At 36.3% G+C, this 24,283-nt stretch overlaps 2 pseudogenes; both read right to left on the bottom strand.

The window, feature by feature from the left end:
- Positions 1–20,496: 20,496 nt before the first annotated feature.
- LOC112835737 (elongation factor 1-alpha 1 pseudogene) lies at positions 20,497–21,972 on the bottom strand (annotated as a pseudogene).
- Positions 21,973–22,740: 768 nt separating this feature from the next.
- LOC112807731 (acidic leucine-rich nuclear phosphoprotein 32 family member B pseudogene) lies at positions 22,741–23,721 on the bottom strand (annotated as a pseudogene).
- Positions 23,722–24,283: the final 562 nt, after the last annotated feature.

Below are 24,283 nucleotides of genomic sequence, written 5' to 3'. Positions count from 1 at the left end.
TGATTTCTTCCCATTCAGTTTTCCCTCCCTTCCCCTGTGGTCCTCCGCACTCTTCTTTATGTTCCATATATGAATGAAACCATATGATAATTATCTTTCTCTGCTTGAGATTTTTTGTTTCCTGTTTTGTTAACTTTTGCCACTCTAACTGGTGTAGGGTGCTATCTCATTATGGTTTTGATTTTTAACTACTTTTTTTAAGGTGATGTTCAATGGTCAACTTCAGCCAGTAATAACTCAAGACACACTATGAAAGCCAGAAGACCTCCATGGCAGCATTTAAAGATACCTTATTTCCTGCAGCTGGAGTACAGATTGTACTGGAAATAAAACTGAAAATTTAATTGTAAAACTGATAAAAATTACATAGAAAACATTCACCACCTAATAATCACTTATGCTAGAAGCAAGGCCTTAATAGTAAAGTAATGAAGGATTGATGTCCTGAGGACTAGGCTGTGGACATTTGAATGGATTCACTTGAATAGCTCAAAATCCCCCAAATTCCCTTAATATCTCCAGTCTGGCAGTAGCAGCCCCATCCCTTGCCAACAAAGACTACCTCCCTGCCACTCCCACCACCACCACCAGTGGCTGGATATAAAGGAAAGGCATCACTTGAGATGAATGGCTCAAAAGATAATGCTCGTCTGCATCAAGTGTGTCTTTTCTTTCTCGCATTTTTTTTTTCCAGATCAACAACTATGGTCAGTATTCAGCATGGCCTAAATGAAGGTGGACTTGGAACTGCCTTGGCAGAGTATTAAGAATGAGGCCAGAGAGCTCAAGAAGTGGGCATACTAGAGTGGGTTAATTGTATAAGACCGGGAAACCAACTAGGTCACTGTGTTCCCAGGTAACCCAAAAAACATTCTCTTCATTGAAGTGGTATATCATATGCTCTAGGAAGCAGAATGTCAGCATTCTTGAGACTGTCAGTAGGGCTATCTTCCACAGTCCAGGTAGAACATGCTTCTGTGGAACCACCCTTTTCTTTCCATGGGGTAATAGGATTCTGGAATAGCAGAGGCCAAACAGTGATACGTAGCCATAAGAAGCAAGACAGCAAGACCAGAAATGGCAAAGAGTTTCAAGACCTGTAGGCAACTTTGGCAATGGCTAATGTATGGTTGTTTCCCAGAGGCAAAACATATGGGCAGCCAATGAGGATATTTACTGGCTTATGAAATCAGAATGTTCAACAATGGGTGAGCTGAACAATGATATCATCTGTTATAATGGAAAACCATTATTCCTAGCCCTATTTTCATATGTAAACCTATCAATTGAAGGTGAAAACCAGATGTCGCTGAACAGGAATCCAATAATGCCAAGGGTAGGCTTAGCAAGGGAAACTCCAACAAGAAAGTCTTAGCAATGTTTTTAAATTGGACAAATTTTAGATACAATAGCAATTAAGATACAATAAAAAATACTCTGGATCACGTTATACCATAAAGGGAATAAAGAGAAGAAAATAATTTAGAGTGTTAGAAGGACAAGAGGAAGTCAGTGTACGATTGTGGAAGGCCTTGGAATAAGATGAATAAGGTAGTGTTGAAATCATGCAGACCTATTTATGGCGTGACAAAGAGGTTTGTTGATATTTTAAACATGATCACAAGGTCATCAGCAAAGAAACAAATGACCTGAATTATATATCAAAATATCACTCAGGCCACTGGGAATTTTATGCTATTGTAGTAGGAAAGATCTTTTTAAGGAATTTTTTTTTAAAAAGCAATAATAAACTCTAAGTGAAGACAATAAAATACTGTCTTATTTTCTTTAACGTCCATATTCCACAACGTAGAGAAAATTAAAAACATATATTGATAGGAATCAGGGAACTCTAGAAAACTAACTAGCAAGAATTACTTATCCTTCTTATCAGTTCGTAATAGCTGTAGTGGATGAAGTTCTACCATTTTTCCCAAAACTCTACTAACAAAGGTTTTAATTTTATATTTGGGTGTAGCATTTTGGGAAGATATTTCAGCTGCATCTTTCAAAATAAAACTAAACTTTCTACTTATCAATTCTATTTTAATAAATTCTCTCTAGAATTTTATTTCAGTTTTGGGTGTACTAGTAGGGATTCAATCAGAGAAGCATAACTGCTATGAGTGATAAAGAATGAAGGAATTGTTATAGGAATTAGATTTTATGTAATTGTGGGAGCTAATAGACTAGTTTGTGGCACTGTTGGCCCTGAGTTTAGTATTAATCCTGATGTCACTACAGATTGGTCTGACCAACAATCAGGAGAGATGGTTAAAAGAACAGCAAAGACCCATAATGTCAACTGAAACTTACTAGAACAAACTGCGATCATCCATGAGGACAGCTGGAATCAGTTGGAACACAGGGTGAAAAACTAGAATCTGTGTCTCTCTATTACCACCATGACATGCCATGATTAACCTAAAGAAGCTGGTACCCTTTGCCACAGAGCTGCAGCACACTTAGCCCAGGTTTGTAGAAGTTGAATTAAGAAATCCGGTGGTAGCTGGTTGGTCTAGGCTCTTTCCAAAATACATTAGGTAAGCTAGCAGATAAGCAAAAACATAAACAAGATGCTAGGCATCTGATAAATGGCTCCTTGGTTCATTTTTTACCTTCCAAGTCTTGCACAAGGAAAGGGGTTCTGCAAACACAGTTCCAAATTAGCTAAGTAGACTCAGAACAAAGCTACTACAATGATCCTTTGCTTTTTTGGGGGGGGGGTGGATGGGAGGAGGAAGGTAGAAGAAAAGGAAATGGCTGACCATTCTCCAATTATCCTGACTACACTGTGATGTCTTCCACTTGAAATAGAATCTCTATCCAAGCTAAGCCAATCAGATGTTCCCTATAGGAAATGAATCTTTAGGACAGGGGGAAAAAATGGGGGATGTCTGAGATTTATTGGTCTTGTCAAAGTTTTCTTTCCAATATACCAATATATTCTTGTTCTAGTTACTGCTCTGAAACTGCATTAATTGTTGCTTTTCCTCCAAGCAGCTGATTGACTTTATGAGTCTTTAGTATACTTCTAATAAATTCCCTCATACTTATGGGAGACACAGTAGGTTCTACTAAGTGAAAATAAAAATCCTTAACAAATTCAAGCCCACATGTACACAACTATATATGTATTAATTGCAGTATGATTTATAATTAATAGTAGACAACATATATGCTTAACAATAGAATGGTAAAATAAATAAACTACCATAAATTAAGGAGTACATATTATTTATCTGTCATTACACTACAGCAAACACAAGGTCTAGGTAAAATACAAAAACAAACATTTATTTCTCCTTAACATGCCTGAGTTTGCCTGTATCAGGAGATCTCTGTTTCAGTCTGAGGATCTGAGAGTTATTAAGGGGATTCACTTCAACTGTGAGTCTACTCCACGTGTGTCACATTGGGAGCAAGCAGAAGAGGAAGTGGCTCCCTGAGGTACACTCTTGACATCACAATGGCAATAACATATTGGAGTGAGCCCTACCACAAAACGCTTTACAAGACTCTGTTTTTATCATATGCATTGCTATCCCACTGGCCAAAGCAAGTCACACGGTCAAGCCCATAGTCAAGAAGAGCCCATTACAATTGCCATGAGGCCAGAGCAAGGATGTGGACCTAAAATACTCTGAGAGGAGAGTTAAGAATTGAGATCAATAATTCAGTCTCCCACAGATTACATAAAGTTTTTAAAATTATGAGGTATATCTACATATACTATCACAGAAAGATCTCAAAGGTATAGAAAGTATAAAAAAAGGTTCAGAAATATATGAATAACATTTTATGGAAAATATGTATGTATTTCCTTTCAGATTCAAACAAATAAAAAAGTGCATGCAAAAATGTGCATGGTTATATAAGGATGCTCACTGACTATAATTATCTGTTACCTCTGCCAAGCACACAGTTGCTTTGAGTGGGAGTTTCATTACATACTTTGGTATTGATTTGTATAATTTTATAAGTACTCTAAAAATTTTAAATAAACATAGAGTCTCAAACTTTATCCTTCAAATAGACTCTGTCTACTACATTCTTATTTAGGTCACAGTGTCAATCAAGTGAGAGTTGAGAGAAAAATATTACTCTGAAATCCTTAGGCTATATGTACCCAAAATCACATTTATTAATTTATGGCTCCCATATCATTCCTAGGCCCAAGGATAAACAAGTTCAGTGATCTTACTCACTGAGCCTTTTCAATTATGCCCTGTTTTCCTTCTTCTTTAATATTTCTCATTTTACTCTTCTTACTCTTAATCCAGCTCCTAATTGTCACTCATCTGGATTTAAAAGAAAAAAAAATCTTTAACCAGACAGTTCATCTGCTTCTGCTCAGGCAACTGCCTTAAGATCAGTCAATTAATCAGTCACATCATGAATGGAAGAAACACACGATACTACAAACTTTCATTGTTTCTATGTTACACCTTTTTAAGACCAAGTCTAATGGTTTGATTTTCAAGTTTATTTAAAATTTGGCAACTCCATCTCTTTTCTACAAATGTGAGAATTATATCTCTTTTTGTAAAAATTGTTAAATATAAATATATATCTCCCTCTGCTCTCCTGATTTTTAGCACGCCCTTCTTTTTAGCCAGGTATTGTGTTTTTGTCTTTCCTTATTGATGAATAAATATATCATGTACCTTGCTTTAGTTTTGGATCCTTTCTACAAATTCCCTCTTTTTCCCTTTCATGTGATCTAAACCATCTTTTAAAGCCCAGATTAAGTTTTATTTTTTCCAAAAGACTATCTTGAACTCCAATTGCGTAGTGTTTTATGGAGTGCAATATGAAATTTGCCTGCAGTAACATGCTAGTCTCCTCTTTTTAAATCGACTATAAGCTCACTGTAAGAATCATGATTAGTCATCTGTATTCCTCATGACTGAACAATGCTAAGTACTTAGTATATGCTTGCTAAAATGTTATGGATCTTCGATGGTTATGCTAATCATTTACTCTCTATCAAACAAGAATTCAAGTTGTGAATCACCCCTTCGGTGTCTTGGGAAACATTCCTATATTTATACTAATGCAGTGGACTGAACATTTGTGAATCATTCTCTTACCATAAATCAACATCATTGCCATTCATTCAATATATGTTAAGTTAAACAGAATTCCCAATTAAAAAAAGGGAAAAAAGTTGTTTTATATTCCTGACAAAAGAACAATTCCCCATATTTCTAATAGCACAGTAATAACTACTAAAGAAAATAAATAATTAGTGTGAGATCATCTAAACAATTTGTAAAGCTTATGCAGGTTCTAATCAGATGAATCCTCTTTGAGAACTCTTCAATGAAGGAGATAAACTCAGAAATATTCCCAGATTTACTGTATTTGTGTGAGCTATATGTCAACATATTTGGTTGCATTCTTTTTTTTTTTTTTAAGATTTTATTTACTTATTTGAGAGAGAGAGAGAATGAGAGATAGAAAGCACGAGAGGGAAAGAGGGTCAGAGGGAGAAGCAGACTCCCTGCTGAGCAGGAAGCCCGATGTGGGACTCGATCCCCGGACTCCAGGATCATGACCTGAGCTGAAGGCAGTCGCTTAACCAACTGAGCCACCCAGGTGCCCCCGGTTGCATTCTTAATTGGCAGAATTCACTAATATGTTTTAAGATTTTTTTCTTTAGAAATGTTAAACGTATTAGATAACCCAGGGTTATTTTCACGTATGTCTGTTTCTGAAGATTTTTCTTCCGCTTTTCTTGCTTGCAGAGCATTCTTTTTGGAAACAACTCACTTAAATTCCTAAGCCTTTTCTACTTGACTCTGTTTCCTTTCATTTACATTGCATTGTTGTTATTACTGAAGCTACTCTTTGTAGGATTCTTTTGTATGTCTTACTTCATTCTCCTTGAATCAAATTCACATTTTCTTTCCAGATATTTATGTCATGTTAGTTAAATTCCTTCACAGCGAATGAATCTATTTTCTGTTTAGTTTATGGGACTTTTCCAGCAAATTGCAGTACTAGTTATAGAAACACAAAATATTTGCAAATACCTTCTATTTTCCACAGGAATATAATCTTAGTATTGCTTCTAGAGGTAACTGCAAATGTGATCCAGTTTTTACTTATGTTTTTCACCCCATTTCACATGTCATGAAATAACGGACAGTTTATTAAACATGTCTACTTCTCCCAGTGACAACATTACTGAGAATGCCCCCAAAACATATAAAACCATACAGACTTCACATTTAGCAACAATGATCAAAAATATGAAGGAAAGATTAATCATGCACATAAAAATATATACCTAGTAAGGAATTCTTATATATCCTTCTCGTGAAATATTCTGCCAAAGAAACAATACTACTTGATCATAATTCTGGGCTACCTTGGAAATGAAAAGAGTTTTATTCATAATGATGTCTTTCCACTACATAAACAAATGTAGTTTAAACAGGTGAGAAGCAATCTGACAGATTCAAGCTATCTCACAGTGTGTGTGCACTCATTGGTCAAGTCCTCAGTTCTGTCTGTCTGGAAAGTCAATTTCATTTATTCATCAAGGAGTATCTAGACACTATGAAACCAAATTATGCTAACAAGAGAAACTGGTTTCTCCAGTCTTTTCTCCTGTCATTCTATCCCCCATTCCTCCTGTTCCAGCTTAACTTTCTCAGTGCTTTACAAATGCATTAAGAATTTGCAATTCTGTGGCTTTTCTCATGCTGTATAGTTTGTCTAAAATATCCTTCCCCATTCTTTCTGCTGAACAAACCCTTACTTATACTTCCAAACCCAGCCTAAAATGTGAACCACACTGTAGAATGTTTTTACCTTTCAGAAAGACATATTCTACCTATTCCTTTTTTTTTTTTAATATTTTGTTCATTCATTTGACAGAGAGAGAGAGAGAGAGAGAGAGGGAACACAAGCAGGGGGAGTGGGAGAGGGAGAAGCAGGCTCCCCACTGAGCAGGGAGCCCGATGTGGGGCTCAATCCCAGGACCCCAGGATCATGACCTGAGCCGAAGGCAGATGCCGAACGACTGAGCCATCCAGGCGCCCCTATTCTCCCTATTCTTGATTCTTCCCCAATATGGTGTTCCTTACTTACTTACCATGTTGGACCATAATAGAGATTTGCTTCTGTTGCATGGCCTGGATGTATTAACTTATAAACAGAGTCTAATTACATTTACATTTAACAGTGAGAACAATAATTTTCCAATGACTTGAATTCTCTCCTCTACTTAGCACACTACTTTTCCCAGCATCAAGGTTCTGATATATCAAATTATCACCAACATGGTTGGGCGTCATGATCTATTTGGACTTTTATAGATATAGCTAAGACCCATACAGTTCTATAAAGTACCTAAAATGATCAAGAGTCAACTTGTAGAGATAATTACCATATATTATTTGTAAAGCAAAGGCAACTATTTGCTGTTGGTCCGTATGTCCCCAGCACACAGCATGAGCTATTGCAGTGATCTTCAGCTGAAATTTCTGCAATGACAGAAATGTTCTATCATTGCCATAGTAGCCACCAACTACATGTGACTACTGAATACTAGATATGTGGCTAATGCCACTAAACTGAATTTTCAATTTTATTTAATTTTAAATAATTTTAACCAAAATTGAAAAAGCCACATGTGGCTAGTGGCTACCAAAGTAGAAAGCAGAGTCCACAGATTCAACCTAGTGTAGCTAATAATATAGTATAATAAGATAATCCCACAGATTATATTGTCTCAAAAATATAGGATATTTCATAAAACAAGACATCTTTTTTTTAATTTATTCATTTATTTGTCAGACAGAGAGAGAGAGGGAGAAAGAGCACAAGTAGGCAGAGCAGCAGGCAGAGGGAGAAGGAGAAGCAGACTCTCTGCTGAGTATGGAGCCCGATATGGGACTCGATACCAGGACACTGGGATCATGACCTGAGCTGAAGGCAGATGCTTACCTGACTGAGCCACCCAGGCATCCCAAACAAGACATCTTTAGTAGATGTGTAAGAATAGGAATTCAAGTAAAAACCTAGACCATAATTTTTAGAGAAAGAATAAGGGTGCAAATCATTTAGCAACTATTGAGTGTCAGTTACATGTTATGTAAAATATATGAAATTCATATATATATGCACACACACATTAATAGCAACAGGATTTTTTACTTAAGGAGTTCATAATCTAAAAGAGAAGCATTTTTTAGAAACAAATACTGATTTTGAGGTTTTCTATGTATTTATACACATTATCTCCAATTTACTCATCTATTTTGAGATACCAGAGAAAATCACATAGAATAACTTAATGGTTAATTGTCTGACAGTTAATCTAAACATTTAGATTTTTAAGAAATTTTCTCTGGAATGTAAATATACAAAATATATTTGAGTAGTTGGGCATTTTCTAAAATATGTAACAATAGCTTAAACAAAATGCATTTTATTTATTAATATTTTAATTTATGCATAACAGAATCATGCATAACACTTTTAATGAATACTGTTTTTTTAACTTAAAAATCCAGAGTAAATACTTTTCTATATAATTACACATTTATAAGCTTCCTTTGATGAAAGTGTATTCATTTGATATTTGGATATTTTTTCTAATTCTATTTTATAGTCTGCTAGATAAATCCTCTTATTCGTTTGTTTCAATGGAGCTTGAATAAAGGTCATTTAAACTGGCTCACCTTTCTTATCCCCCCGTGCTTTCCTATAATCTCTACATCATTGTAAAAGGATCATAGTTTCCTTCTCAATATACCTTTTCAGTATGAGGAGAAATATTAACATTTCATTAAATAAACCTGAGCCTATTAGACTTTAAATCCACACTCTTATGTGTGTGTTTGTGTGTGAAAATTATTGACTTCCTTTGTAAACTCTAAGCAATCTTACCGAACTTGCTGGCTATCAATTATTTTGCAGTTCTGATATGCAACTAATACAGTACATAAATGTTAAAGTTTAATATTATGCTGGAAAATTCTTCCAAAAGCAATGTTTTTAATATGATAAACTGAGATCTTCAAGTTATGGCCCCAACCCCTGTTGGGTTCCCTGGCTTCCTCCTTTACAAGGATAATTCTTGGATATACTATTTTTTCCCAAAATACAAAGTTGAGTTGTTAACAATTAAATATAATGTCACCAGGACACAATAAAAAATGAGATCCACCTTTTCTACTTTAGTACAAGAAAGCAATATAATGCCTTTTATTTGTGATACTTATAATGAAATTCTTACTTGCTGTTGTAAGAACCAATATATGCTCTTACTTGTTGCCATAAGAACCAATATGGGTGCAACTCAAGTAGTTCAGATAATTTATTGATCATCCATAGTGTGTGCAATACTGCAATAAATTCTAATGAGGAATTTAAGCAGGACCAGAACAGCCATCCCATCTCCTCACATTCAATTTCTGAGACTGGCCTACACATTCTATGCTGCTTTTACCACAAGAAAAATTTGCCTTTTAGCCTAATTGTATAAAAAATTCCCATAAAGTTAGAACCTTACTTAATCAAAGCTCTCAGTGTCAGTTCACTTTATTGTTATCCCCCAGTATTTGAATGCTATCTAGTTCCAACTTTCCTGAATACAAAACCTTGTTCAAATATCTTATTAGCTATGCTAATTGACATCAGATAATCCATTGTGACCTATCCAATAGTCATCTCACTCCTCATCTTTGCTAACGGAAGCTTGGTTTGTTCACTCTTCTCTGAATATACATGTCCCTCACGGATGAATAACATCCCCAGAGAATGAAATATGAATAGTCTATGCTAACATAGCTGGTTTTATAACTCAACCAAGTTCAGGCATATGGAATAGTTCTAGTCAATGATACACACAGAAAAGACTTTCAGACTGCTTCTTCTTTAACTGCCTTTGCTAATTGCTGTATGAATGTGGGATCCTGGGAGCTACTAAAGGCATCTTTTGATTCTGAGTAACTAAAAGTAACATGCTGAGAATGGCAGAACAGAAAGATGGAGAAAAATAAACTGTCATTTGTGATTTTGTTAAGTTTATGAATCATGTGAAATAGTACATTTCCTGTATGTTTAAGGTAATTCGCTTTAGGTTTTTTTTTTTTTTTAAAGATTTTATTTAATTATTTGACAGAGAGAAAGACAGCAAGAGCAGGAACACAAGCAGGCGGAGTGGGAGAGGGAGAAGCAAGCTTCCCACTGAGCAGGGAGCCCGACGTGAGACCCAGTCCCAGGACCCCGGGATCATGACCCGATAATTGGCTTTAGTTTTATGCAGCCAACAATATTCTGATTCATATAAGTACCCATTTGTAGTACAGTATATGTATACCCTGGATATGGTGTCTAGTAACTTATCCACCTTCTAACCTCGAATATTGACAATTTGAACCAAATGCCTTTGACTTTGCTTTTTATTCCAGGAATAATACCTCTACTAGAAAATGGCTACCAGAGGGGCACCTGAGTGGCTCAGTCAGTTAAGCATTGGTCTCCTGATTTTAGCCCTCTCCCCCTCCCCACCCCCTGCTCTCTCTCTCTTAAAAAAAAAAAAAAAAAAGAGAAAAGAGATAAAAGGCTACCAGAGTATTAAAACACTGACCAAGGAGCTGTCCATATTTAAAGACATTTTAAAGTATTTCCAGATAGGATAAGACTTACAGTTCTAATGCCAGCATTATACTGAGAACACCATAACAATGCACAACCACCTTTAAATTCAGACAAGTTTCTCTTTACCCACATCCTATACACTCTAATATTGTGTACATTTTATTGCAGTCTTAACAGGAATGGCTACTCTTTATTCCACATACATTAATTATTATAGACCTAATGTACTATAATGAGAGATATAAAATAAAACTTACTTTTAAATCTTTATTTATACATTTTTAGGGAAAAAAAAGTCAGTGAGTCTAAAACTGATTTATTAAGTATATTTGAAAGCACAAAGAACTTCTCAGGCAGAAAACCTTTAATAGCTAAAACTTCCTAATGTGTGCAACATCTGGTGTGGTGATTCCCCTTCATGACTTGTAGTGAAAAGTTTCTCTCTTGTATTTATCAGACATGTGTGAGTTCACAACTGGAAATTCTAATTCAGAAGATTCAGCTTTGGTATCTGGATTCTAAAAATTCTAGTTAGGTAATTGTGATGTAAATTTCATTTGAAAACTACCTAAGAAGCCGTTATGAACATTGAGGGATACTCTATGAGCCAGCAGTACTGAATATCAAAAATAACTATTCAGAATAAACAGAAAAGGGAATGATGATATTCTCTAAATAGGTCACTGAAACTGAATTCAGGGAAGCCAGTTGTGTTGTTTTCTTGCTTATTTGTTTTGTTTCTTTCACCAATGATATGTGCATTTCCATTTTGTTGGATATAATACCTCTGTCTCATTATTCTTTGTTCTTTCCTTTTTGTAAAAGAAATGATTGAAAATATCCACTAATGAAAGCTATAGTATCCCAGGACCAAACATATAGAGAGAGAGAGATATATAGATATATATTGTTTTTACAGCTAGCTCTATTGGCTGCAGGTTTGTTTTGTTTTATTTTGTTTTGTATTGTTTTGTTTTTGGTGAGATGTAGCAAATAGAGTACAAATGTAATTTATATTTTGGGTTTAAATAAAATGACAAAGAAGCAGAAGTGTCTAGGTTAGATCCACATCTTTAGAAAAGTAAACATTATCTTGGAAACAGAACTTACAGAGGGTCTAGCCAACATCCTGTGTCAGAATAACCCATGCTGCTGAGTGGACAAGCAGCCCCATGCTGTTTCCAGATTGCTGACAATGCTTGCCAAAAGAATAGAGATGTTTGGTTGTTTTTAAAATATGCCAAAATCTTCTTTAACTAATTAGTTAATTCCAAAAATATTTCCTCAAAATAGTAAAAACAAAAAAAACAAAAAAACCCACAAAATAAATTCAATGCTGAAGCTTATCGTTGCAATGATAAAAGCAACGAAGGAAAAACACAAAGTGCTATGAGCATATATTATAAAAAGTTGATCAATCGAAGGAAGGCATTGTCTAGGAGTGTTCTATCAGGAATTGATACTTCAGCTGAGATCTGAAGGATGAACAAGAGATAAGAAGATAAAGATGGGGGTGAAGAGTGGGAAGAGCTTCTCAAGGCAACACAAAGTACAAAGGCTCTGAGGTAGCAAGTAACATTATAGATTTGAGAATATGAAAAATTGAGAAAAAAAAACAAAAACATAAGGGATGGAGCAATGGGGATGAATTTCAAAGAGTAGATTTTGAAAACTGTTTATTCCAACAGTTTTTGGAACTCATATTGACTGAGAGAAGCATTTGGACAGGAAAAGGATTAGATTCGAGGAGACCAGATTGGAAGCTACTGAGGCAGCATGAACTATGGTATTAGCAATGGAGAGAAGAGAACATACAACTTAAAAACAAGAGTTTATTTCGATTGGATGTGAAGTGCAGGAGAAGGTTTCTTCCTTCTGCAATTAGACAAATGTGTGTGCCTTTCACTGAAATAGGGAACAGAGGAAAAGGGCATATTTGGAAGAAAACTTTTTTGGACACATTTGCTTTTGAGAGTCTTTTGAAACATCCGAGTGGAAATGTCAGGCCAACTTTTGGATATATATGTTTAGAATTCAGAAAAGACAAAGATCTGGCTAGGACTGGCATATCAATAGGAAGTGAGGAAATGGCATGAGTAAAATTGATAGAGTGCCTAGAAGAGGTCAAGGATTAAGGCTGGATGCAAGATTTAAACTTATTAAAAGAAAGACTGGCAAAAAAAATCACTATTTAAGGAGACTCAAATATTCTACATACTGAATTCAAAATATATTACTGTTTGGCTAAACTAAACAAAATTACCAATGGATTGTCGAAATATTATCCACAAATAAAGGTGGATATAGTATTAAATACTAATATTTCCTTATTGCATTAGTGGTAACTATAAGTAAGAAGTGGACTACAAACTACCTTCATTATTTTGTGAGATCCACTAGTACTTTTGCAAATTCCCTAATCTGCATCTTTGCCCTATATGTGTTCATGTCTTCCTATGTCAGACAGGTAACTTCACTTTACCGGAGATGATATGTTGATGGAAGAAAAATATCATTCTACAGGTCTTCAAATGCTCTAAATTCAATTTTTTAAAAAACTGAATGATACTTTTATTGCTTTAGCTATTTCTATTCCAATGTGCAAATTCATAAATTTATGAAATACTATAAATTCTGGAGGTATGACTCTCCATCTAGGTCTTCTACTTGAAAGTGACTATAAATATCATTCTGAAAATATCTTGCACCCAGTTCCTGCAGAAGCTTCATGGATTTTAGGTGGGTACAAGTCTATTGTTTAGATTAAACATTATTGAAAAAGATTCCCTCATTATTCAGAAACTTATCTCTCCATACAAATACCATAATGTTGTATGCCTGAAACTAATATAATGCTATATGTCAATTATTTTTCAATAAAGAAAATGAAATAACCTATCCCTCCAATTGCTTCCTTTCTTATACACCAAATGACCCTCAAGTTCAGGAACTGGAATGCAATCTCCTATTTGCTATTTCACAGACTGTGAGATGTTTTTCTAGGAGAATAGAACAACATGTGGCCCATAGTAAGTGCTGGATAACTGTTTGAGAAGGAAGTGAATAAACACTTTCCACGCACGTTAGAGTTAGCTGTTGCATCACTGCCACCACTGTTAGGTGTAGGGGAAAACCAAAAACTGCACTGTGCCCCGAGAGCAGGATTTTTCTGTATACATGTCAATTAGCATAAAGACTCTTTAGACAACATGCACCTAGTGTGTGTGCAAAATGAATCATAAACTGTTGAGTCTGATTTTGGTCACCATGATTCCTGAGAAGCTGTTGGAGATTTTATCACAAAGCAAAACTACTCCTACCTACTGCCTGTTCACAAACACGTGGATATTTATCCATTACCTCTAGTAGTCTAGATGTTAAATTTTCTTATCATTCTAGTACAATGGAATCATTCTATAAAACTGATATTGAACACTGAACATTAAATTAATCATTAACATTAGTACTGAGCCATTGCTCTTAAGAGAAACACAGGATTAGATTTTCTGAGACTCTGGTCACAGTATTTTGCTAATCGATCAATATATAACCTTGTTTTAGGTGTGTTTCTTATTATATGTGTATTGGTGATTAATTAACATTGAAATCATGGCCATCAACACATTTAGATATAATGCATGTCTCCATGAAGCTGACCTAAAGCATGAACTTTCTCTGACGGCACACCACAGTCTTCTTATACTTAGGGAAAGCAGTCAGCCCTTCAACACTATGCTTAGAGGACACCTCAAGCAGTGAATCATCAACAGAAAGCACAAAAATCCTAAAACATCACACCACCACAAGGACACTCATTTATAGTAGAAGAGCTAAAACAAGAAGTTAGTGTCTCCCCGTGCCTTGCCTGACCTCAACCAGGAACATGCACATAAGGCAACTCAACTTTTTCACTGCCCTGCACATGTCCACACATGTCTGCAAATGCATTATGAGTATTGACTTTGGGGTTACAAATATGTCAGCAGGCAAGTGAATTCCCAGTATAGAATCCACAAGTAATCCACTATATTTTGGTGGGTCACAAAAAGTATATCTTCTCAAAAATATTTATTGGTGGCCATATTATTCAAAGATAGGAAAGCAGTGACTAATGATGCATTTCTCACATAATAATAAAAAGAAAATATCTATTAAAAATGGCAGAGTAGAACCCCCAGTAAAACTTACTTATATGTTGACTCTGAGTAGCTTTATATCAAATTGAGTAAACATCAATTACAACTTTAAAGTTTTCCTGAAATAGCAAATATAAGGCAAAGAAAATTGCTGATTCCCTCCCAGTAGGTTTTCTACCAACTAAATGACTTCAGATTTCTGCCTTTGTACCTGGCGTTATTTTCCAGTCTTTTAATTTCAAATTATAATGTTTCCAATATTTTAGAAGATTTGTCTGCTATGTTCCTAGAAAACAGGGATTATGTATTTTATATTATCCCTTTTGTGTATATTTAAATATCAGGCACAATATTGCATCTAGAAGGGTGTTGACAGTTCAGCTAATCCTCTACACATTACATGTGAGAAAACTGAACTCAAGTAAAGTGATGAACATTTCCACATAGAACTTTACAAATTCAGTACTAGATTAAATATGTGGTTAGGTTAGCTTGACAATAAAACATCTTATCTTACATTGAATTCTTTGAAGTTTTGTCTAGAGCATACACTAAATTACCCTTGGTTTAAAAGCAGAACCCAAGAAATTAAGAAGCCAGAAGCAACTCTAAACCTATCATTTGGCTTTTGAAGGTACACTATGATTCAAATAATTCCCAGGATATTCTTTCTTGTTTCCAGGTTCCCCACATGACATTTCTGGGTTTTTTCCTTTTCAATACACATTTTTCTCAGTCACGTACTTTTTAATGCAGAGCTTTTGCTTTGAAAAAGCACAAACTGGAACAAAGCAAGTTCATACTCCCTAAAAGATTGGATGCAAAAAATAATCATGGGTGACTGCTTGGTTTACCTTGAAAATATACTGAGAATAGAGTTCTACTTTCTGTTCATTAATAGTTGCAAGGTGACTCTGAAATAAATACAGGTCTGTTACTTTCTCATATGGTCTGGTGGTGTTGCAAAGAAGTTTTTTGACCTTCTGATGCATAATAGTAAGTTGCAGACACATAGGAGTTATAAAAAATGTTTGCTAAATGATTGTTAAATGGCTGAATGGTGGCATTGATTTAAATAAGACCTTGAAGTACTTTTATAGGCACATCTGGTTTTCCTTCTCCATCAGCTTTTTAATTCAAATTAATCACTTAAGTCACAACCTGCCCAAATTAGCAGAACATCCAGTTTCCCATTCGTGAGACTTAAAATTAAAAAATAGTGCTGAAGTTTTAATCAGCCTAAAGCCAATTTTGTTTCCAAACACCAGGAAGAGATCTGCCTCAAAACCCTTAATAATCCAAATGCATATACCAATGTCAAGTTGTTCTTGCATCTTTCACTGCCACATTTAATACCAGTGCTACTCCTTTTGATGTGTATCTATTCCTCAGTAAAGCTTTTACTAAGCCATAACCCCTGGGAAGCATAGTAATTAGTGAGGAATGTGATCCTGCTCTCTTGTTTGGCTGAATCTTCTTTGTTGGGCATTAAAATAAGAACACTCTAGTGCCTACTTTTACATCCAGTCATTGCTCCCAGATATGGCCTCACAGTGGGGATGTCTCAACCTGGTAAGAGGAAGACTCCAGTGTCAGCCACAGTCTGGGACGAATCCTGGTCTCCTGTGCTGCCTATCAGACCTTGATATTAAGCTGAGGACACCAGCCAGACTCCCCTTTCCTTCAGGATGGGTTCCCCAACAGACAAGTGGGTATATTTACAGCCATTCAACTGAAGTTAGGATCATCTCTGTTTGTCAGAGAGATCATAAAAACACTGAGCCTCAAAAGGTAATGAGGCAGATTCTATCTCTTTTCCTTCTAAGGAAGTTTCTTAGCATCAGTACAAAAATAACTAAAAAGACCATCACAAATCATGAAGCATCTATCACAAAAGATCCTTAGGGCAATAGGATTGATCGTCCTTAGATTTACATAACAAATAGGAGCATTCAAAATTGCTCTTCTCTGAACAAGAGATCTGTCCTCTGGATGACTCCTTGTGTCCAGCTGACAGAAAAAAAAAATGTAGTAAACTTTTAAGTGACAATCTCTTGAAGCCCTGCTTACCTCAGTGCCCGAGTTCATAAATATTATGACACAGGTATTCAGTTGTTCCAAATCTGATTTTTCTTCATAATATTCTCTCTTGTTCTCCTCGTCTTCACCCTAGACTATGTCTTTATCAGTCTGCATTAAAATTTGTTGCTGGGCACCTGGGTAGCTGTCAGTTAAGCACCTGATTCTTGATTTCGGCTCAGGTCATGATCTCAGGATCCTAAGATCAAGCCCCGTGTCAGGCTCCACACTCAGTGGGGAGTCTTCTTGAGGATTCTCTCTCCCCCTCTCCCTCTGCCTCCCCCTACGCTCCCTCTTTCTCTTCTCTCTCAAATAAATCTTTTAAAAAATTTATTGCTAATATTTACATTATGTTTTGTGGCTAACAAAGCATTTTCATATATCTTACCTCACCATAATCTTCACCACTAAATTGAGAAAATAAAAACAATGATGCTAAAAATGTTTCTACTACAGAAAATCTGCACACCTACGTATACCTGCAGCCACACTTTCTAAATTCCTTACATATAAAATTTATAAAACCAAATATCTAATAAAGCTTGCCTAGAATGTGAGAAGCATAAATTATGTATTAACTCTAACCTAGAATGGAAGGTGACACAGATTATTCTGAAGACAAAGAAAAAAGCTGGATTTTAATTAAAAAATAAATAACATTTGAATATTTATAATGTGTCAGACACTGCTATATTATTGTCTCATTTGATACTCACAAGTAACCCTAAAAGGCATATGTCATTTTATCTATATACAAATCAGAAAACACAGATTTGAGAGTCAAGCCTAAAATAAGGCCTTCCCTGAGGTCAGAGGAGTTTCCGGCTGCCCTTTAAGAAGTCAACCTATGAGTTCTACAGAGGCACGGAAATGAACTTTGCCAATAAGCATGTGAGATACTAAGAAGATCCTGGGCCTGGAATGAATCCCTAACATCTCAATCCCCTTGAGACCTGAACAGGGGACCAAGATAGGTTGTGCCTGGACTCCTGATCACAAAAACTGTGATATAATAAATATGTTTTATTTTAAAGTATTAAATTTATAATAATTTGTTTTGCAGCAATAGAATTAATACATCTGCCAAAGTTCACACACCTAGTAGGTGTGGAAATCAGAATTTGAAGCTAGGACTATCAGATCCCCAAAACCAACTAAATGAATAATTGCTATCATTTATGTTTGGTAGAAAAATGAAAAGATAGATAGATAGATAAATGATAGATAAACAGATACATAAACAGTTGCGTAGATAGAGAAGATAGACATTGTTATCTAACTTAGAAATACAGGACTTCCAAGCCTCTAGCATATATAAAAAAAAAAAAAAACACAAAAAACAAAAAACTTTTGTCACAAAGTCAGAGATGTAAAAGCCACAAAGGTTGGTTTTATCACTGACATAAGTTCTAAAAGGGGTCATTTAAACTCTAGGATATAAAAAAAAGAATGCAAAATTACCAGTAATGGATAATGCCTGTGAGAACACTATATAATAAATTTTAAAAATGAAGTAGAAGAAAGTGAAAGAGAATCTCTTTCAAGTCATACTTTGAAATCCTAAGCTAATTTTTCTCTAAACAAACCTGACTTGACATTTTAATTTTTGAAAAGTTTTATTTTTCCTAGGCAGCTCTGACATATTGTTCCTCTTTCCCTGAAAAGCCATTAATTCTTGGCTAGTGGCCCTGTTGCAGTGCTTATTGGATGTGAGCATGGAATTCGGAATCAGACAACATAGGTTCAAGTAATGCTAACACTTATTGGCATATGAACTTAGAGTATCCTTTAACTACCAAAATCTCACTTTCACATGTGTAAAATGGAAATGATAATAACAGTTCCTACCTGTCCATGTTGCTCTAACTATCCAATGCCATGGTGCTTTTAAATTGCTTAGGATATGTCCATGGCATTGAATGCTCATAAATAAGTTTCCTCTGGGTATTATTTTTATTATTGGTAGATAATTAATGTTCAGGCACAACGACTTAGAGCAACTGGCATGTGCAAGGAGCAGTTATCCTAACAGCTAAAGTCATAATGATTTCAGTATCAGAAATGATCACACTTCTCAGGTAGATTTTAAAGATCTCAAGAACAGATTCATGTTTAACAAACATCTGCTATGTGCTAGGAACAGTGGCAGACATTCATATCTTGTGAGTCATTTTCTTAATCTCCACCCAAACTCTCAAGGGTCTACATTAACGCTTCATTTTCACATGGGGAAACGCCTATAGATAAAGAGGTCCCGATGATCTAGGACAGACAAAGTACAAAACTAGGTTTTTCTTTGTTTCTGTTGTTTATACACAGTGAACAGCAAAGCCCTAAACTAAAATTAAGATTTCTTTTCAGTATCACTCCTAAAGCAGTGTTTCTCAAATTTGTAACATAAGCAAAGCAATAGAAGCTATTGCCAGGTTGCTGTGAAAAATGTGTTGGATCATTTCTCTGCAGGCAAAGCTGAGTTAGATCTGCTAAGCACTCAGTTTACACAAAGGTAGCTCTAGAATTTGTTGGAATCAGGGCTAGGTTCCCAGGCCTTTAGGCTGGTCCCACACTACTGTTTGGACAATATGCAAATCAGCCAAAAAGATGTCATAAACAGTTGGTACCAAAGAAAGGCAACTTGAGATACAGAATTACACAAATGAGTAGTATATAATACCCACACCCATCAAACAAGAATGAAAAATTGAAATTCAAGTTTATGTCACTGGTGGGTAGAATGTCCAAATTTATATTACCTGTATGTCTGTAAATGCAAAGACAGACAATGAATGGTTCAAGACTAAAGAAATAACTAGAACCAGTGAACAATAATTGAATGAGTGAACAGGAAAGTATTTTAGGAACATATTTGAACCAATCTGTGTCATCATGGAGAGATTGAGAGTGATAAATGAAAAATGTTTATTACTGAGTATACCATGTACCATACCTTAGTAATACTGTGTTTCACATAATTCTGAGATTGCTCTGACTCATGCAACATGGCCTATAACATATATGCAGGCAAAACTACATGCTAGTCTATCCAAGATTTGTATAAAAACAGTTATATTCATTTCAAAATGCCTGATATGACCCTCACTCAGAAGTCACTTGGAACTGTGTTCCCACTACTGAGGCTTAGGGGCTAGAAACCTCTTCTCTCCTATAGACAATGTTCATTCTTTCTGTATATCTTTTTTTTTTTTCTCATTAAACTTTTGTTTTAATGGGTCCCAAAATTCTGTGACAGATTTTTAGTCATGTTGTTTCCATTAAAAAGTACTGATTTTAAAAACTAAAAACTTAAAACTGCCACACACACACACACAAAACAAATGGTCCACAAAACATTCTCCTTTCCTCTGAAGGTTTTATGCTGCATTGTTATCATTAACCGGTCTTTTACTATTAAACTTAAATGGCCAACTGACACAAACAGTTATTTTTTTATAAAGATTTTATTTATTTATTTGACAGGGAGAGACACATCGAGAGAGGGAACACAAGCAGGGGGAGTGGGAGAGGGAGAAGCAGGCTTCCCGTGGAGCAGGGAGCCTGATGTGGGGCTCGATCCCAGGACCCTGGGATCATGACCTGAGCCGAAGGCAGAAGCTTAACAACAGAGCCACCCAGGCACCCCTGACACAAACAGTTCTGAGACTGTTCTTCCACCACTGATTAAGACTGGGGTTGGCAGGTACTGGGGATAATATTCATTTAGCCTTCTGAGCTTTCTGGGCAGACTTGGTGACCTTGCCAGCTCCAGCTGCCTTCTTGTTCACTGCTTTGATGATACCTACAGCAAGCGTCTGTCTCATGTCACAAACAGCGAAATGGCCCAGAGGAGGATAATCAGAGAAGCTTTCAACACACATAGGTTTTCCAGGAACCATATCAACAATGGCAGCATCACCAGATTTCAAGAACTTGGGACCATCTTCCAGCTTTTTTCCAGAATGATGATCTATCTTCTCCTTCAGCTCAGCAAACTTGCAAGCAATGTGAGCTGTGTGACAACCCAGCACAGGTGCATATCCCTCACCGATTTGGCCTGGATGGTTCAGGATAATCACCTGAGCCATGAAGCCAGCTGCTTCCATTGGTGGGTCATTTTTGCTGTCACCAGGCACATTGCCACAACGAACATCTTTGACAGATACATTCTTGACATTGAAGCCCACATTGTCCCCAGGAAGAGCCTCACTCAAAGCTTCATGGTGCATTTCAACAGACTTTACTTCAGCTGTAACACTGACTGGAGCAAAGGTGACCACCATGCCAGGTTTAAGAACACCAGTCTCCACTCGGCCCACAGGGACAGTACCAATACCACCAATTTTGTAGACGTCCTGGAGAGGCAGACGCAAGGGCTTGTCAGTTGGACGAGTTGGTGGCAGAATGCAATCCAGAGCTTCAAGCAGTGTGGTTCCACTGGCATGGCCATCTTTACGGGTGACTTTCCATCCCTTGAACCGAGGCATGTTAGCACTTGGCTCCAGCATGTTGTCACCATTCCAACCAGAAATTGGCACAAATGCTACTATGTCGGGGTTGTAGCCAATTTTCTTAATGTAGGTGCTGACTTCCTTAACAATTTCCTCATATCTCTTCTGGCTATAGGGTGGCTCGGTGGAATCCATCTTGTTAACACCAACAATTAGTTGTTTTACACCCAGTGTGTAAGCCAGAAGGGCATGCTCACGGGTCTGCCCATTCTTGGAGATACCAGCTTCAAACTCACCAAAACCAGGAGAAACAATCAGGACAGCACAGTCAGCCTGAGATGTGCCTGTAATCAGGTTTTGGTAAAGTCTCTGTGTCCTGGGGCATCAGTGATGGTCACATAATACTTGCTGGTCTCAAATTTCCACAGGGAGATATCAATGGTGATACCACGTTCACGTTCAGCTTTCAGTTTATCCAAGACGCAGGCATACTTGAAGGAGCCCTTTCCCATCTCAGCAGCCTCCTTCTCAAATTTTTCAACAGTTCTTTTGTCGATCCCACCACACTTGTAGATCAGATGACCAGTAGTGGTAGACTTGCCCGAATCTACGTGTCCAATGACGACGATGTTGATGTGTCTTTTCCTTTCCCATTTTGGTTTAGGTTGAGCGGTGGTTTTCACCACACCTGTGTTCTGGCGGCAAACCCATTACAAAAAAGTCTCTGTATATGTTGCTATAGTGACCTACTTCTTCATCATTTGGATGAGTAAACCTTATTTGATTTATTCAAACACTGCCTATGTCTGCTCTTTCTATTCATATATTCATACTATTGACATTTGTCAAAAGAATCTTTGTTCAGACATTTCATTCCTAAAGTGGTCAATATTCTAATATCTCACATTAATCTATAAGGGAGAATTAGTGCGCACTTTTATACACAGATATATTAACATTTGATATACACAGATGTATACATACATTTTATATATCTATATATATATTTAAATACACAGACACAGACACAAACACACAAATTTATTTTTCATTGAGTATGTTAAGGAGCTTCAGGTTTGGAGATATTCCAACTCTAGGTTTGGAACTCCATTCAGCTCGGTTCCAATTACAATTAACTTTTTATTCTTTTCAAAATGTTAAGATTTTATTTGCAAATCTTCTTTATTGTACAGAAAGTAAAAATGCTATTACAGTCTTGGTGTAACTGATAGCCACAGACGGTTTACTCACCAATCACAGCTCTCCATGCTACTGCAAGAGTCTTACATGAAAACCTAACGATGCTTACAATTTTGTTGGGGTGAAGTCCCCAAGCTGGATGGTGAATTTCCAAGAGGGATTAATAGAGGAAGGTGGAATGTCATAGGAACGATTCTTTGGCTCTTTGGATAGCGAGGTGTCCTGGGGTTTGTATCACAGCTACCTTTTTTTCAAAACAGCTACCAAATCCACATGAGCAGTCCAACCAAAACTGAACAGTTCTTTTTTTGTAGGTTATTCAGGGTCTGAATCATCTTCTCTGTCATCATCTGTTTCTCTCTTCCTCTATTCCCACTTTCTTCCCCCTTTTATATGCATCTTGGTCCTCATTGTCTTCACCTTCATCAACTTCATCATGCCCAAGTTCTACTTTTTCCCCACTGACTTCATCTTCATCCTCTTCACCTTCCACATCTTTGTCTTTGTCTTTATCCTTTTTATCATCAAACTCTTCCTCCTCACCCTCCTCATCCCCATCTTCTCCTTCATCCGCCTCTTCTTTATCCACACCAACCACCTTGTCATCTAAGTGAGGGGCTTCCCGATCCTCCTGTCATAGCTATCCAGGTAGGTCCATTGGGGCAGGGGTTTGAAGACACTCTCTCAGTAGTCATTCAGGTTCATAACCTCACAGTTAAATCTAGGCTTTTCAGATATTCCAACTTTTTCAAAGGCTCCAAGATGATATCAGTCTTTTGGTTTATTTCCATGTAAGTTTAGCTGTGTGAGATTTGGAAGTTTTTCTGCTAGCATGACCAGATCTCCAAAGATTCTATTGTCACTAAGCTCAAGCTTTTTCAAATTTTCAAATTTCAATTCAGATTTGAAACTGAAATCAAGCCTGCATTTATTAAACTAAGGAATTCTAAGTTCACACATTCAGCTGTTAAGCCCTCAATTTTCACATCATATGATTTGCAATTGTCCAGGACAAGTTCTCAGACAGCTGCTGGGGTCTAGTTCCTCAGCCCCAGCTGGATCTTCCTCTTCATATCTATGTTTCCTTCTTCCCCTCTCTTCAAACTTAACTTTGCATGGTGGGGGCGGAACAGAGAGAGGCTTCCCGGCCTGCACAGCAAGGGCCCTTGGGAGCGGTGTGCAGGCAGTTGAGCGGAGCCCCAGGAGCCCCAATTCACTTTTTTATGTGGGTTTTCTAACATATAATAGTGTGGGAATTACATTGTGGTTATCTAAAAAAATGGCATAATTTTTTTCAAATGCTAACATTTAATAGGATATATGTATCTTGTTTCTGAAATTTACACCTTAAAAAAAGTACATAATAATCTTAATTTCCAGTGGGTATTTTAAATATTTCTTGTGATCTTTATTTAATATTTTCTGCTAAATAAATGGATTCGCAATCATAAGGAGTTGAGCACTATTATTTAACAAAATCAGGGACTACTTTAATGATGTTATAGTAAGTAAATAGATATCATCTGCACTGTAAAGCAGAAAAATTTCAAGCAGTTAACATGCAAAACCTTGTAGAGTTTCAATCTTTGATATAGCAAATATCTAATTGATTTTCTAACATAATAAATGTTTTTAATCTTTAGAAAAGAAGTGGTGACAAATCTTTAAGCATTATATATAAAAATAAAAAAGCAATTTAAGTATGATAAGACCATTGTCAATAAAAGAAAAAAGTATGTTCAGCTTTACTGTTGGGTTTTATGAAATTTGAATTCGTTTTTGAATTAGACCAGATTTAGTACT

Source organism: Callorhinus ursinus, unplaced genomic scaffold, assembly GCF_003265705.2.
Source record: "Callorhinus ursinus isolate GAN/ISIS: 27379988/994484 unplaced genomic scaffold, GSC_fseal_2.0 scaffold2, whole genome shotgun sequence".
Classification (NCBI taxonomy): Eukaryota; Metazoa; Chordata; class Mammalia; order Carnivora; family Otariidae; genus Callorhinus; species Callorhinus ursinus.
The sequence above is the reverse complement of the archived record's forward strand: the minus strand, read 5'-3'. Positions and strand labels throughout refer to the sequence as shown.